Genomic DNA, 15,613 nt, shown 5'->3' on the forward strand with positions numbered 1-15,613 from the left:
ACTGCTAGTGTTATGCAGAATTTAAAATCACTAATTATTTTTGTATTAATGCAACAAACTCCTCTAATAGTTCCTAAACTGTACTTGCATCTATAAATAAATGGACAGAGACCAAACATCCAGAAGTCCCTTAACTGCTCAGTAAGTGAAGTTATGTAAAGAAGAGACACAGAATACAAAACGGTGATGTGCTTATCAAAAAAAAAAAAAACTGCACTCTAAATTAGTAACTTGGTTTTCTGCTAACATTTCTCATTGTTTGAAGACAAAGCACATTACTCATCCGCTGACAGTATGTGAAAGTATGCAGTCAACACCACAAGTCTTATATAGAAAACTGCTAACAGCAGCAGAACAGTTTTAACAGACAGCATGCAGTTATTATAATATATGAAACAGGACTGATTTGGATAGTTGGGAGACAAATTTTTGAAACTTTGCCTGTTACTTTAGTCATTTACTGAAACCTATGACCTTTGGTGCCAGCCATTCAAATGCATGATGTTTAATTAATCCAATTACTTATGGTTCTTCAGTCTGAAACAAATGCAGAACTACCTGGTTTACGGTTGTTGGCATAGAAACCATGCCTCTCTGAAAACTTCTGCCAGATCAGGACCTTGATAAAGTGGACATTATGATAGTAAATAATACTACCTAACCAGAAAGAACTGTTTTTGGCTTGTGAGAATGTTGAGATAAAATATTAAAATGTGGTTAATTCACATGACAAAGTCAATATAATAACTACAGTACTGCAATTGTGGAGAATCAAATTAGTATTAATGAAAAATATAGAACAAAAAGTATGCATTATATTTCAGTTTGCCTGTCTATACCTTTGCTGGAAGACAACTGTATATTACAGTTGAAGGAATGCTGTAGCAATCTGTCTTTTTTCTGTGACGCTTACTTAAGTGAAGCTACACATTGACTAAATCTGCATTGTTACTTTAGATGAACAATTTGAGTCATATAATCAATGAAATCACTGTTGTTATATTTAATGTTAATCTAAAGGACTTTGCAGTGGCTTTCTGAAAATCCTGAAAGCAATCTTCTTACTGATTATGTAGCTTCTGTATCTCTTAAGTTTCATGGCAAATGTACAGATATGCACGATCACACACACACATGTACACACACACACACACACACACACACACACACACACACACACACACACACACACACACACACACACACACACACATTTTCTTTCTTTCTAAGAAAAATGGAAAATTAGTGTCCTTGCTATTATCAGAAAAAATGATGTCCTCCTTTAGTATTCACAAAGGGCAACAAGGAACACATATAGCCAGAAGTGATTTGCAGAAAAAGGGACAAAGAGTCAAAAAACAAAAAAATTATCTTCTCATAGGCTACCTCCAAATAGCATCCTTTACATTCCTTACACATTTCTCTTTATAGAGCATGTATTATAACTAATTATTCTCACGTTTCTGACAAATACAACAATCAGATGGAGACATGCAGTTTCCTTAATCTTGCTGTCATTTGTACCCACTCAGTTTGGTGTGACCTGCACAAGTATTTAATTTCCACCTTTCACTGCTCTTGTACACCATTTCCCCACCCTTGTGCCCAATTTGCCTACAGCATGTATCAAAACTAATTACTCCTTATTTTGGCAAACATGACATCTGGCTAAGCACACACAAATCCCCTAATCCTGCTGTCATTTGTATCCATTTCATATAATTTTGGTGGAACCTTCTCAAAGGTCCCATTGCCACATTTCACTGCCCTTGTATCCCATTTCCCACCCTGCCTTGTGCCTCATTTCCCTAGCCACCCACTACCTCCTTTGTTTATGCCTGCTTCTCACTCTCTAGGTTCTCTTCTCATCTTTTGTATAGCAAGAAATTAGAATGATCAAACCTTAGTCCTTTAAGTAACAAAGCTGCATAGTAGACTGACTATGTTGTAGAAATCTGTTTTATCAGATAATGGGATGAATGGATGTTGGATAAACAGGGTTGGGGTTTTAAAAATGTCAGGAAGCTGCTTTAGTAAAATAGTTATATAAAGTCATGACGCATAAAGCACATAACTTAATATTCAGACTGCAATGAACAATATTTAAGAAACCTGTAGAACTTTTTTTTTTATCAGAGTTCACAATATTCACCAAAAATGAGCTTCGAGTTAAACAGCAGTAAATTAAAGTTATGTTCTTATCATCATGTTATGCCTTCAGGAGCCACGCCTATCCACTTCAATGATAGACTTGTAGCCCTATGCAACAGCTGTTCTCCCAAGCTCTCAAAATTCCATCCTTGCTTCCATAATGCATCTCATTTTCCCTCCTCAATAGCTTAAGGCTGAATGTAGGAACAGCTACTTTCACTCATTAATGTTAATGGTCAGATCTCACAGGTTTTTCTACAGAGGGATTACAAGGGATAGGTAAAGGCTGATAAGTTGATAGGTTCATTAGTGATAACCAGGCTAATGATCCCAGAGGCTGTTTTAGGCCTTGCCATACTTTTCAAATGTATCTGACAAGATTTAATACCCTAGGATTACTTTAAGAGGTATATATAGGCTTGGGCATGGGTAGTGAAGCATTTACTAGCTGCTTCTGTATAATACAGACATAGGTGCCAGTCTGGAGTAAATTTCCAATTCCTTATCTGCTGTTCCAAGTTACAAGTTAATTGGGTTAGGGAAGATAGAACTCTGTTTCATACAGATAGTAACCCTGTTTCATAGAAGGGGTAGTCTATGAGGGTCTATGTTATAACAACGAATGATCAAAAGATCGAACACTGTTATATCGACCACAAAAGAATGAAAACAAAAAAGAGCGAACAGCCAGAACAACAATTTTTTTCCCAGGGAAAATATTTGCTGTTCCCAAAACAAAACAAAACAAAAAAAACACACTAAACGCTATTTTAAGTGGGGGACTTCACCCTCTTCACCCCCCTACTTAAATATAGCAACTCCAAGATCGCACTACAGTGCCAAAAATGGCAAAGTGACATTAGCGGCCAAGTGACTCCTTTCCCAGGGAGAGAATTCACTTAAAAGCCGCTTCATTTTGTGTTTTTGACATTTATAGTTCAAAGAAGACACATTTGACATAATGCATTTTCATTCTTCTGATAGGAACCCATCTATGAGACCCATATCTGTCCTTCAAACATGTCCTATTTATGTTGAAGATAAGGTTTAGATCCCTATACTGGTTAATTCTGATGGTATTTGTTTTGCAGATGTGCAACAGGTCCATCAGGGTGGAAGCAGCGGATTCCTTACAGGCCAGAAATAGACCGTCTATCAGCAGTCTGTAGGAGACCAAATACAGTGATAGGACTTTGAGACAGTCTGTATATGACATGTTGTTTACTCCCTGTATTCTTTTTGTGAGAAACCTCTTTGGCTGCTCCAGTTGTTGCAATTGCCTGGTCAGGTGCATGCTGAATGGGGCATTGTACTCAATGACTGGTCAGCTGACAGCTTAGTACAGTGGGACAATGACATTCTTGGACCTAGATGCCATACCTTTGCTTATGAGTTACACAACAAAGAATGATTTTCTTACTACCATAGATATATGATGGTCAAAGGCCAGGTTACTATATACATGCATTCCCAAATCCCTGACCGCCAAGTCTTCTCTTAGGGATGTTGTTGTTCCCCACTCTTCCCAAAGGATACTATTATGTAGTTCTTGGCATTTCTTGACTCTAACAAGAGTTCTTGGTCTGTGTCAGGCTTTTTTAGAGGGCATTTGTCAGGATTCTAGAACTGTGCATAGTTTGCAATCATCTGCAAATGTGGTGAGCCAGAGCCCCTTGATGATGGCCTTGACTTCAGAGAAGGAGATACCAAAATGGAACAGCAACATTGAGCCTTATGAGACTCTGCTAATGGCTGGCCTTTATGTGCAGGTAGTCTCCCTTACCCTAACTTCTTGAGTCCTATTTGTGAGCCAACTTGCTATCCAGTGGGTGACATAGGAGTTTAGACCTAATTGTGAGAGTTTGTCTACAATCCCTGTACAGAGTTATTGTGCACTATTTTGCCCTCATCCAGTGCTTTGATGCTCTTCTTGAGAAGTCCAGCTTGTTGAGTAGGCATGACCTGCCCTTGACAAAATCAAACTGGCTTAAATTTAGTGTTTGAAGGTTTCCTATGCTATTGTTAGTCATTTCCATGACAATTCTTTCCAAGGCCTTGCATATGAGAACAGTTAGACTTATGGGTTTATAATTACCAAAATCCTTTGAAGGCCCAACTTTGCAAAGAGGGGCGGCTATTGCGATCCTCCATTTGCTTGGCATGAAGCCTGACTGGAGGCTGTGGTTACATATATATTCTAGTATTCTTGATTTCATGTTGTGAATGAGACATCCTGGGATATTATCAGGACCAACTGATGTGGTGTTCTTCGTCTTGGAGAATGCATTGAGGACTTGTTCCCTAGTGCTAGCTGGGGGAGCTGTGGTTCAGAGTATTTCTGAGGGGTGTCTGGGTTGGAGCGAGGGGAAAATGCTCACATAAAAAACTCCTCTGACTACATGTTAAGGCACTTCACTACAATACCTGTGTGGTTGGGTTTGCTGAAAGGGACAAATATGGATCATGAAGATCTAATGATATGGTAAACAGATAATTTTTCTAACAAACATGAACTTGTATTTCAAACTCAACCATAAGACAATGTCTTCGGCATAACTCCTTTGCTGGTATCAAAACTGAATGGCCTTCAATAAGGTAGCTCCAAACACAAGTGGCTTATATCATCTTCAGAAATATGCAGTGAACTTCACAAGACAACCGCACAGGTATCATCTAGAGTAGCATGTCTAAATAAAATTAGAGAGGTACCTATTGCTGCAGTTAAATGTGCTTTGGATTTGCTAGGTAAGTATTGTTGTATATTTTGGAATATAACGAAGGCTTTCTGAATGTTACCTGGACAGTGTGATCTTAAAAACTGTTTGCCCTTTCAACTGTTTGCAAAGAAAACCAAAAGTTGATTTTCTTTCCTGATGTAGAGCATAGATTCTGTAATCTTGCTTAGTTCTCACTTGACAAAATGGCTTCCTTTGCATTTTCCCATGAAATATTATGAATAACTTGCTATATGTGCAAGTTTATGCTTAAATATAACAATGTGCATCAAATTCTTATTCTTAGCCATTCTTATTGTGATGGTAGCTGACATTTAAATGTGCTGTCTGAAGCATGCATAGCCCATGATTCTTTATCTGATGGTGGATTGCTGGAGTCTCTCCTGAGGACACATTATTGAGAGCTATCTATACATTTGTGGTCCTTTAGAGGTTGGATGATGGCACAGTGATGCAGAGGATAGTGCTGTTGCCTCAAAGCAAGAGACTCCCTGGTTCACTTCTTGGATGGGGTGGCTTCTGTGTGGAGTCTGCTTATCTTCCCTGTGTTTATGTGGGTGTCCTCCAAGTGCTCTGGTTTCCTCCCAAATTACAAAGACATGCAGTAGGTAGATTGGAAACTCTAAGTTGGCCATAGGAGTGTATGGTGTGGAAGAACTACAGTGGCAGCTCTAGCCACCTGGAAGTAAAAAACTTGGCTCTAGATGATTGGCAGTGTTGAAGTGACACCCTGACCCCATGTGCAAAAATAGAAAAAGGGGTTGTGGATGGATGGATGGATTGATTTTGTCCAGCCTTCTTGGGATAGGTTCTACTACAGCAAGTACTCTGCAGAACTAACAAAATGATACCATCTGCAGGGGAAAATACATAAGAACTTGGAGAGGTGAAACAGAAAGTCTCTTGAAGGTGAAACAGAAAGTCTCCTGAAGGATTTTTTTTCTTTGGGAATGACTGGGTCAGTGGAGAAGAAGCTTCAGTGCATTTTCTGTAGAGGTGTGTGTGTGTGTGTGTGTGTGTGTGTGTGTGTGTGTGTGTGTGTGTGTGTGTGAGTGTGTGTGTGTGTGTGTGTTTGTGTGTGTGTGTGTGTGTGTGTGTGTGTGTGTGTGTGTGTGTGTGTGTGTGTGTGCGTGTGTGTGTGTGTGTGTGTGTGTGTGTGTGTGTGTGTGTGTGGGTGTGTGTGTAGGTGTGGGTGGGCTTTTCTCTCTTCCAAATCTTTATCAAGTAAGGCAGACTTTGTGGGGGAGTCAAGATGCTGCCTCTTGCACCTCATTTTCCTGGCTACATTCAGACAATTGTTGAAAAGGGGGTTAAAATGACTCAAGCTCAGATAGTAACCTGTCCATCCATCAGCTTCCCACCCTACATATCTAGGTGATGAAGCCAATGTTTCAAATTGATAGGTGTCACTGTGTAGCAACAAGGTCATTTGTTGCTCTTCTAGGACAAACTTCTAATTCTAAAGAGTGGCTTTACATTGACACATCTCTCTCAACCTATTACATTGACAGTCTTAAGCACCAAAATGATCAATGGATCCACTGACCTTAATGACCTTGACTCCAGGGTGTCACTGTCACCAGGGACTTGTAAGGCTGAATGTATTAAAGTAGAGACAATCACTGAGGAAGGCTTCAGCATCTAGGCCTTAAATGCTGATGTGATCAACACAGATAATGATACCCAGGACATCAGACTCAACATTGATGCTGACCAGCCCCTGTTAAGGACTTGAGCTCTAGTGAATAAAGACACCTCAAAGCCCCATACTGGATACTCAAACACTATTACAGATGAGTAATGTAACATTTATGCAACAGTCATTGCTAGTGCTAACCTAGGAGTTGTACCTTCACTGGAACAAAGCTGGGAGGCAAAGAATCACAAGTATAATTAAAGGTACCTTCCCTTGCTGCCCTTGAGCTGGATAGGGAAGAAATGTCACCCAGCTGAATCTGACCTCTGGCCAGCACCTTCTTTGTCTTATCCTGCTCAACATGAATTAAAAGGCAAAATTGACAGCACAGAAATATCTGAACTCCAGGTATCTAGAAGGCCCATGCCAAGAGAAGAATCTACTTAATTCATAATCTAGTCAGTGTCAGAGCAACAGCAAATTCTAGTTGTGAAACTTCAGGATAAAATGAAGTTGAGTCCTTAGAGGGAGATGGATGTGCTCTAGTCTTGGCAATCTGGGAAGTCAAATATTTGTGAAGAGTACTCAGACATTTTTCACTTTTTGTGTCCTGTTTCTAAAGGGCAGAATCACTGCAATGGAATCCCATTAAGATGAACTTTTTTTCTACTCTTGAATTGTCCTGGTACTGAACTTTTTATAGGCATTGCATGATGAGTCCAGTTGTTCCCCACAGGCCCAGAGCAGAAAGGCTGTAAGTGTCCTGAAGGGAAATTTTGCAGCCATTTTTCACAAGTTTTCTAAATCCTTTAATTGTATCCATGTTAAATGGGAGAACTACACTACCAAGAGAAGAGCCACTAACAGCCAAAGCAACAGTACATGAAACTTTAGAAAAAAGTATGACCACAGCCACCAGTCATAACCCTGACCAAATCCCATAAAACTATCAAGAAACAGACACATTATTCAGTAACTGACAACTAAGTATATAAAGAATTAAATTAGTAAAAACTATAACACCTCAAAATAGCAGCAGGGGTGAGGCAGGGAAGGACAAGCTGCAAGCTGATTACTAGAGAAGAAAAAACTCACAGTTAGTGCAACTAGTCAAAAGTTTCATAAGGGGTATGGTCAAGATGCTAGTCTGATAGCAGCAGAAATCCATAGCTCTACTTAGATTTTAATATCCTGACAGGAAATATACTTTAATTTTTATAAAAATCAGTTAGATTAACATAGACTCTTTTTTATTTTCTAAAAATTAATACATAGTCAAGAGAATTTTTTAATTATTCCTGTCAAGAAGTTTTCTACTGGAGATCTCAAGATGAACAACTCGAAGAACCCACACCAGAAGAGTGCAGTGAAGAAAAAAATATATCTTATAATAACAAACATCCAAGAACTGTCACTAAAATGGACAAATTCAAAAAAATGGATATTATCAAACAAGAATGCAGTAGACAACTTGAAATTCTAAATGGAATAGTAAAAAAACAATTTGAACAGATTTTTGCCTTAGAGGAAACAGTAACTGACCTAGATGCTAGAGTGACCGAAAATGAACATCACAATTTATTTCTTCTGAATCAAAACACCAGGGTGATTGAGAAACTGGAAGAACTTGAAAGTAGATCAAGGAGGAATAAAATAAGAATATATGGAATTCCTGAGAAAGAAGAGGGTGCTAACATGATTCAATTCCTCAATAAGTGGGTTTATCAGCACTAAGCATGCCTGAATCCCTCTCTTTTGGAATTGAGAGGGCTCATCGATCCCTGGCAAATACAGCTTCATCTCTGAGTTCTTCTAACCCTAGGTCTATAATAGTTAGATTTCTTTCCTTGCAAGACAGGACTTAGTGCTGAAATCAGCTTGGACTAATCTCCCTATCAAGATGGGTGAAAAAGTTATTTGTTTTGACAATGAATATACCTCTACTTTCATATCCAGAAGAAAGGAGTCTGTTCCTCTAATTAAGTCCTTGAAAAAAGCCAATATTAAAGCTCAAATTCTTTTTCCTGCAAGAATAAAAATCACCTTGCCTGAAGGAGTGAAGATCTTTAATTCCCTACAAGAAGCAGTAGAATTTATCCAAAAGGAGAAAATATTGTTGGACATAGAAGAAATGGTCATTGAACAGTTTTAAGAGACAGGCAACAAAAAATGGATGGTCTCTGAAGGAAGGAGCAAGCAAATCTAAGAAACTAAAGGACAACTGAATAAATTCCTTCTAATTTTAAATGCTTTGTTTTATGAATCATACTATATTTGATTCTGGAAAGTCTCTATGCTGTAAGGTAATGTGAATTATTTTTATTATTAACTTTCTCTTTTCCTTTCTATATCTACTTCTTCTAATTACATAACATATTTAAACAACATTCTCTATCTCTCTCTTCTTTCTTCCTATTCTTTTTTGTTACCAGGGTTCTTTTTCTCTCTTTTCACTATTATAAGTACTTTGCATACTTTTCCCTTTTAAATGACTACAAGTGATGTATGTCTTCTAATTCTTCAGTAATAGTATAATTTGACTTAATACCAAAGTGCATTTTTTCTAGTGAGTCAGTGGTGGGGTAACAAGGTGTTTCTGATTAGTGTTTCTAACTAGATGTTTTAGACTCTTTGTTTAGATACATTTAAACATTAATACAGTACATTAAGGGTGTTTTATAGATAGCTAAATATAAGATATATATATATATATATATATATATATATATATATATATATATATATATATATATTAGGTTCCTTTTTTCCTCTGGCCTGGTTAACTGGTGGGTAAATGATTGAAATGTTATAATATGATTTCTGATCTGAGGCAGCTGTTGTTACTTCTAAATAGTGATTTTCATATGAAAGGGTTAATTTTTTCATGATGTTGATGTTTTGTGAGGAAACTGGTGGTCTGTGTGACTGTTCTCATTGTGGCAATTCATGACATGCACTGACAAGGCAGCGTGAGTGTTTTTTTTTTTTTTTGATTTCTGCAAACTCTAAAAGCTTCAAGATCTGAATTTCCCAATCGAAATGCTTTTTTCTTCACTAGAGACACTTCTGTTGTGCATGAGGCTATGTAAATACTATTTAACAAGTCTATGAAGCTGCAGCTTGAGGAAACAACAATGATGACATTAGTTGACATTTTGAACTTGTTAAATGGTTTTACTTAGAATTCTTTTCTCTTGAAATTCTGTTATCCTTTACTAGATACTTTAAATGGTAAATAATTAGTTCTGATAAAAGTGTTTAACTCCTTTGAAAATGTCTATGTTCTCTTATAAATGCATACATTCTGCAGGTTCAATGACACTATTAGTAACTAAATGACATCAAGTGAACTAGGAGCTGCATTAGAAAACTCATTATGCATATTAACATCAGACTTATGTTGTATAACTAAACCTTTAGTAACAAAACAGAGGGTTGTAAGGTTCCCTTCTCTCTCTCTCTCTCTTCCCTTCCTGATGAAAGATGCAGGAAAAAATTTTTTTGCCAAAAAGGTGAAGAAAAAGGAACAAAAAAAACATCTTATATTAACAAACATCCAAGAACTGTCACTAAAAACGCTTGAGCAACGTGAAGAACCCACACCAGGAGAGTGCAGTGAAAGAAAGAACTACATCTTACAATAACAAACATCCAAGAACTGTCACTAAAAACATGAGCAGCGTGAAGAACCCACACCAGGAGGTGCAGTGAAGAAAGAACTACCTCTTATAATAACAAACATCCAAGAACTGTCACTAAAAACATGAGCAACGTGAAGAACCCACACCAGGAGAGTGCAGTGAAGAAAGAACTACATCTTACAATAACAAACATCCAAGAACTGTCACTAAAAACATGAGCAACGTGAAGAACCCACACCAGGAGAGTGCAGTGAAGAAGAACTACAACTTACAATAACAAACATCCAAGAACTGTCACTAAAAACATGAGCAACGTGAAGAACCCACACCAGGAGAGTGCAGTGAAGAAAGAACTACATCTTATAATAACAAACATCCAAGGACTGTCACTAAAAAACATGAGCAGCGTGAAGAACCCACACCAGGAGGTGCAGTGAAGAGAGAACTACATCTTATAATAACAAACATCCAAGGACTGTCACTAAAACATGAGCAACGTGAAGAACCCACACCAGGAGAGTGCAGTGAAGAAAGAACTACATCTTATAATAACAAACATCCAAGAACTGTCACTAAAAACATGAGCAGCGTGAAGAACCCACACCAGGAGAGTGCAGTGAAGAAAGAACTACATCTTATAATAACAAACATCCAAGAACTGTCACTAAAACCATGAGCAACTCAAAGAACCCACACCAGGAGAGTGCAGTGAAGAAAGAACTACATCTTATAATAACAAACATCCAACAACTGTCACTAAAACATGAGCAACGTGAAGAACCCACACCAGGAGAGTGCAGTGAAGAAAGAACTACATCTTATAATAACAAACATCCAAGAACTGTCACTAAAAACATGAGCAACGTGAAGAACCCACACCAGAGAGTGCAGTGAAGAAAGAACTGCATCTTATAATAACAAACATCCAAGAACTGTCACTAAAATGGACAAATTCGAAAACAACATGGATATTATCAAACAAGAATGCAGTAAACAACTGGAACTTCTAAATGGAATAGTAAAAAAAAAAACCTGAGCAGATTCTTGCCTTAGAGGAAACAGTAACTGACCTAGATGCTAGAGTGACAGAAAATGAACATCACAATGAATTTCTTCTGAAACAAAACACCAGGCTGATTGAGAAATTGGAAGACCTTGAAAGTAGATCAAGGAGGAATAACACAAGAATATAAGGAATTAATGAGAAAGAAGAGGGTACTAACATGATTCAATTCCTCAATAAGTGGGTTTATCAGCACTAAGCATGCCTGAATCACTCTCTTTTGGAATTGACAGGGCTCATCGATCCCTGGCAAATACAGCTTCATCTCTGAGTTCATCTAACCCTAGGTCTATAATAGTTCAATTTCTTTCCTTGCAAGACAGGACTTTGTTCTGAAATCAGCTTGGACTAATCTCCCTATCAAGATGGGTGAAAAAGTTATTTGTTTTGACAATGACTATACCTCTACTTTCATATCCAGAAGAAAGGAGTCTTTTCCTCTAATTAAGTCCTTGAAAAAAGCCAATATTAAAGCTCAAATTCTTTTTCCTGCAAGAATAAAAATCACCTTGCCTGAAGGAGTGAAGATCTTTGATTCCCTACAAGAAGCAGTAGAATTTATCCAAAAGGAGAAAATATTGTTGGACATAGAAGAAATGGTCATCGAACAGTTTTAAGAGACAGGCAACAAAAAATGGATGGTCTCTGAAGGAAGGAGCAAGCAAATCTAAGAAACTAAAGGACAACTGAATAAATTCCTTCTAATTTTAAATGCTTTGTTTTATGAATCATACTATATTTGATTCTGGAAAGTCTAGGCTGTAAGGTAATGTGAATCATTTTTATTATTAACTTTCTCTTTTCCTTTCTATATCTACTTCTTCTAATTACATACAGTAATAAGTATTTAAATAACATTCTCTCTCTCTCTCTCTTCTTTCTTCCTATTCTTCTTTGTTACCAATGTTCCTTTTCTCTCTTTTCCCCATTATAAGTACTTGACATACTTTTCCCTTTTAAATAACTACAAATGATGTATGTCTTCTAATTCTTCAGTAATAGTATAATTTGACTTAATACCAAAGTGCATTTTTTGTAGTGGGTCAGTGGTGGGGTAACAAAGTGTTTCTGATTAGTGTTTCTAACTAGATGTTTTAGACTCTTTGTTTAGATACATTTAAACATGAATACAGTACATTAATGGTGTTTTATAGATAGCTAAATATAAGATATATATATATATATATATATATATATATATATATATATATATATATATATATATATATATATATATATATATATATATATATTAGGTTCCTTTTTTCCTCTGGCCTGGTTAACTGGTGGGTAAATGATTGAAATGTTATAATATGATTTCTGATCTGAGGCAGCTGTTGTTACTTCTAAATAGTGGTTTTCATATGAAAGGGTTAATTTTTTCATGATGTTGATGTTTTGTGAGGAAACTGGTGGTCTGTGTGACTGTTCTCATTGTGGCAATTCATGACATGCACTGACAAGGCAGCGTGAGTGTTTTTGTTTTTTTTTTGATTTCTGCAAACTCTAAAAGCTTCAAGATCTGAATTTCCCACCGGAAATGCTTTTTTCTTCACTAGAGACACTTCTGTTGTGCATGAGGCTATGTAAATACTATTTAACAAGTCTATGAAGCTGCAGCTTGAGGAAACAACAATGATGACATTAGTTGACATTTTGAACTTGTTAAATGGTTTTACTTAGAATTCTTTTCTCTTGAAATTCTGTTATCCTTTACTAGATACTTTAAATGGTAAACAATTAGTTCTGATAAAAGTGTTTAACTCCTTTGAAAATGTCTATGTTCTCTTATAAATGCATACATTCCGCAGGTTCAATGACACTATTAGTAACTAAATGACATCAAGTGAACTAGGAGCTGCATTAGAAAACTCATTATGCATATTAACATCAGGCTTATGTTGTATAACTAAACCTTTAGTAACAAAACAGAGGGTTGTAAGGTTCCCTTCTCTCTCTCTCTCTTCCCTTCCTGATGAAAGATGTCGACATAGCTATTGTTCATACATGGTTTACTATGAAATGACTGAAAATCAAAAGACTGAATCCCAAAAAGACTGAACATTCTAAATATTGAATGATGGAATTTACCCCTTCTCCATTGTTTTGTGATCTTGAAGTTGGTATATATATATTTAGTAGGGGGTGTAGGAGCCACAGCCCCTCAGATGAGGGGAGCTGGGGGGCTTGTACTTGCATTAAAAATGTATTCAATATTTTGAATTTTCAGTCTTTTTGGGATTCAGTCTTTTGATTTTCAGTCATTTGATAGTAAACTTTAATAGATATGAGTAATATATGTATGATTGCAAAATATAATAGTTATGTTGTAGTAAGTGTTTTATATGTATATATATATATATATATATATATATATATATATATATATATATATATATATATTCAACAGATCCTGAAATGAAAAATGTTAGATGACTGACAAAATGGGTAAATTTTTTGATGATTCTTGAAAAGTCTTAGAAATAATGACAATCTTCTTAACTTTCAGCTTCTCATGTTTATACATACTTTGATCTGATGTGTATTGCTGGCATATATATGAGTTTTGGAAATAATGACAATCTTCTTAACCTTCAGCTTCTCATGTTTATACATACTTTGATCTGATGTGTATTTCTGGCATATCTACCAGTCTTGGAAATAATGACAATCTTCTTAACCACCAATTTGTGTTGTTTGGTATTGGAGAGGTGGTGGATGGATGGTTTAGTTGAGTTTTTAACTAAACCAGAAACTTTATGTTTCATGTATGTGTTTGTAAATAGGTTTTGGTTTTTGAAAGTAGTGCTTAATACATGTTATGCATCCATGATAAGTAAGTTTTCAGTAGATTTCAAGTCAACACGGAAGAAAGGTCTTTCAGTTAGTAATAACATACACATTACAGTCAATGGCTAATAAATGTTTATCATTAAATATTAATGGTTTGAAAAATAATGTAAAAAGAGCTGGTTTGCTTAAATATATCAAAATGCAAAAATCCCAGATAATCTTTTTACAGGAAACCTATCTACTATACCATTCTAGATGATTCATGTTTTAAGACTAAGAGAAGGGGCACTATTATTCTATGGTAAAATATTATACTATGTCAAGAATTATAGATACAATTTCAGATAAAGATGGGATGCTAAGCATGTGTATTTTGGAAATCAATAGGAAGTATTATACTTTGATTAATACATACTGGATACCCATGACTAAGTACCAAATATGTTGACAAATATCTGGACCTGATTACTTTAAATGCAAAAGGGGAAATTATAGCAACATGTGATTTTAACTGCCTATTATCAGGCAATGATACTTCTAAAATGGTAAAATAAAACTAACATCTCAAGTCAAGAAGTTAAATGACTTTACAAACCAGATGAATATTAAAGATATACATGGTCTAAGAAAATATTATTCCTTATGCTATACTCACTATTCATATTGGTTTGGTACTCAAACAAACATTGATAAGGTATTTGTATCAAATAACATATACTCTAAAATAAGTGACGTATCTGTAATGTCTTGTCCACTTTCGGGCCATAATGCCATAAACTTTACATTAAGTACACATACAGATGGTTTAAGATTTCTACAGAGAATTCCTGCTTACATAACTAAGTTAAATCACTTTAGGGAATGGATAATGAAAGAAATAGACAAGTTTATGGAAACAAATGATAATGGTGAAGTGACTGATACTGTACTATGGGACACCTTTAAAGTTTATAAATATATATATATATATATATATATATATATATATATATATATATATATATATATATATATATATATATATATATATATATGACAGAATAAAATCTAGGTACCTTAAAAAAGGAGAGAGTGGGACAAAGAACTTTTAGACTTGCAAAAAAAATAGACAAGATAAAAATGGAAGCAAAACCAAATAACAAAGTAGCACATAAAGAAATGTCTAAGTTAATTCAAAAATACTTAGAAGTTCTGAATCATACGGTAGCCATAAACCTGGAAAAATTGAAATTACAATCTTATGCTGTAAATCCCAAATATCTACATAAAATAGTGTTAATATCCAAATAAATAAACAATCAAAATCTTAATAATGAGATTTAATATAAAAGTAATGGTTCATTAAAGAGTACATCTAACTTAATGGGTATATTAGAAGTGTTTAAAAAGTACTATAAAGACATAAATAATAACACACCAATTTGGAGACAGATAATGCAATAAACACTTTTATTCAAGAAATTATAGCTACTAAGGTGTCAATGCAACAAAATAACATATTAAATAAACAAATAATACTAACAGAAGTGAAAGAGCAAATAACAACTTTGAAAGATAATAAAGCTCCAGGACTGGATGGAATAATTCCTGAACT

This window comes from Protopterus annectens, chromosome 2.part2 (genome assembly GCF_019279795.1).
Source record: "Protopterus annectens isolate FY-2018-M chromosome 2.part2, PAN1.0, whole genome shotgun sequence".
In the NCBI taxonomy this organism is placed as follows: Eukaryota; Metazoa; Chordata; order Ceratodontiformes; family Protopteridae; genus Protopterus; species Protopterus annectens.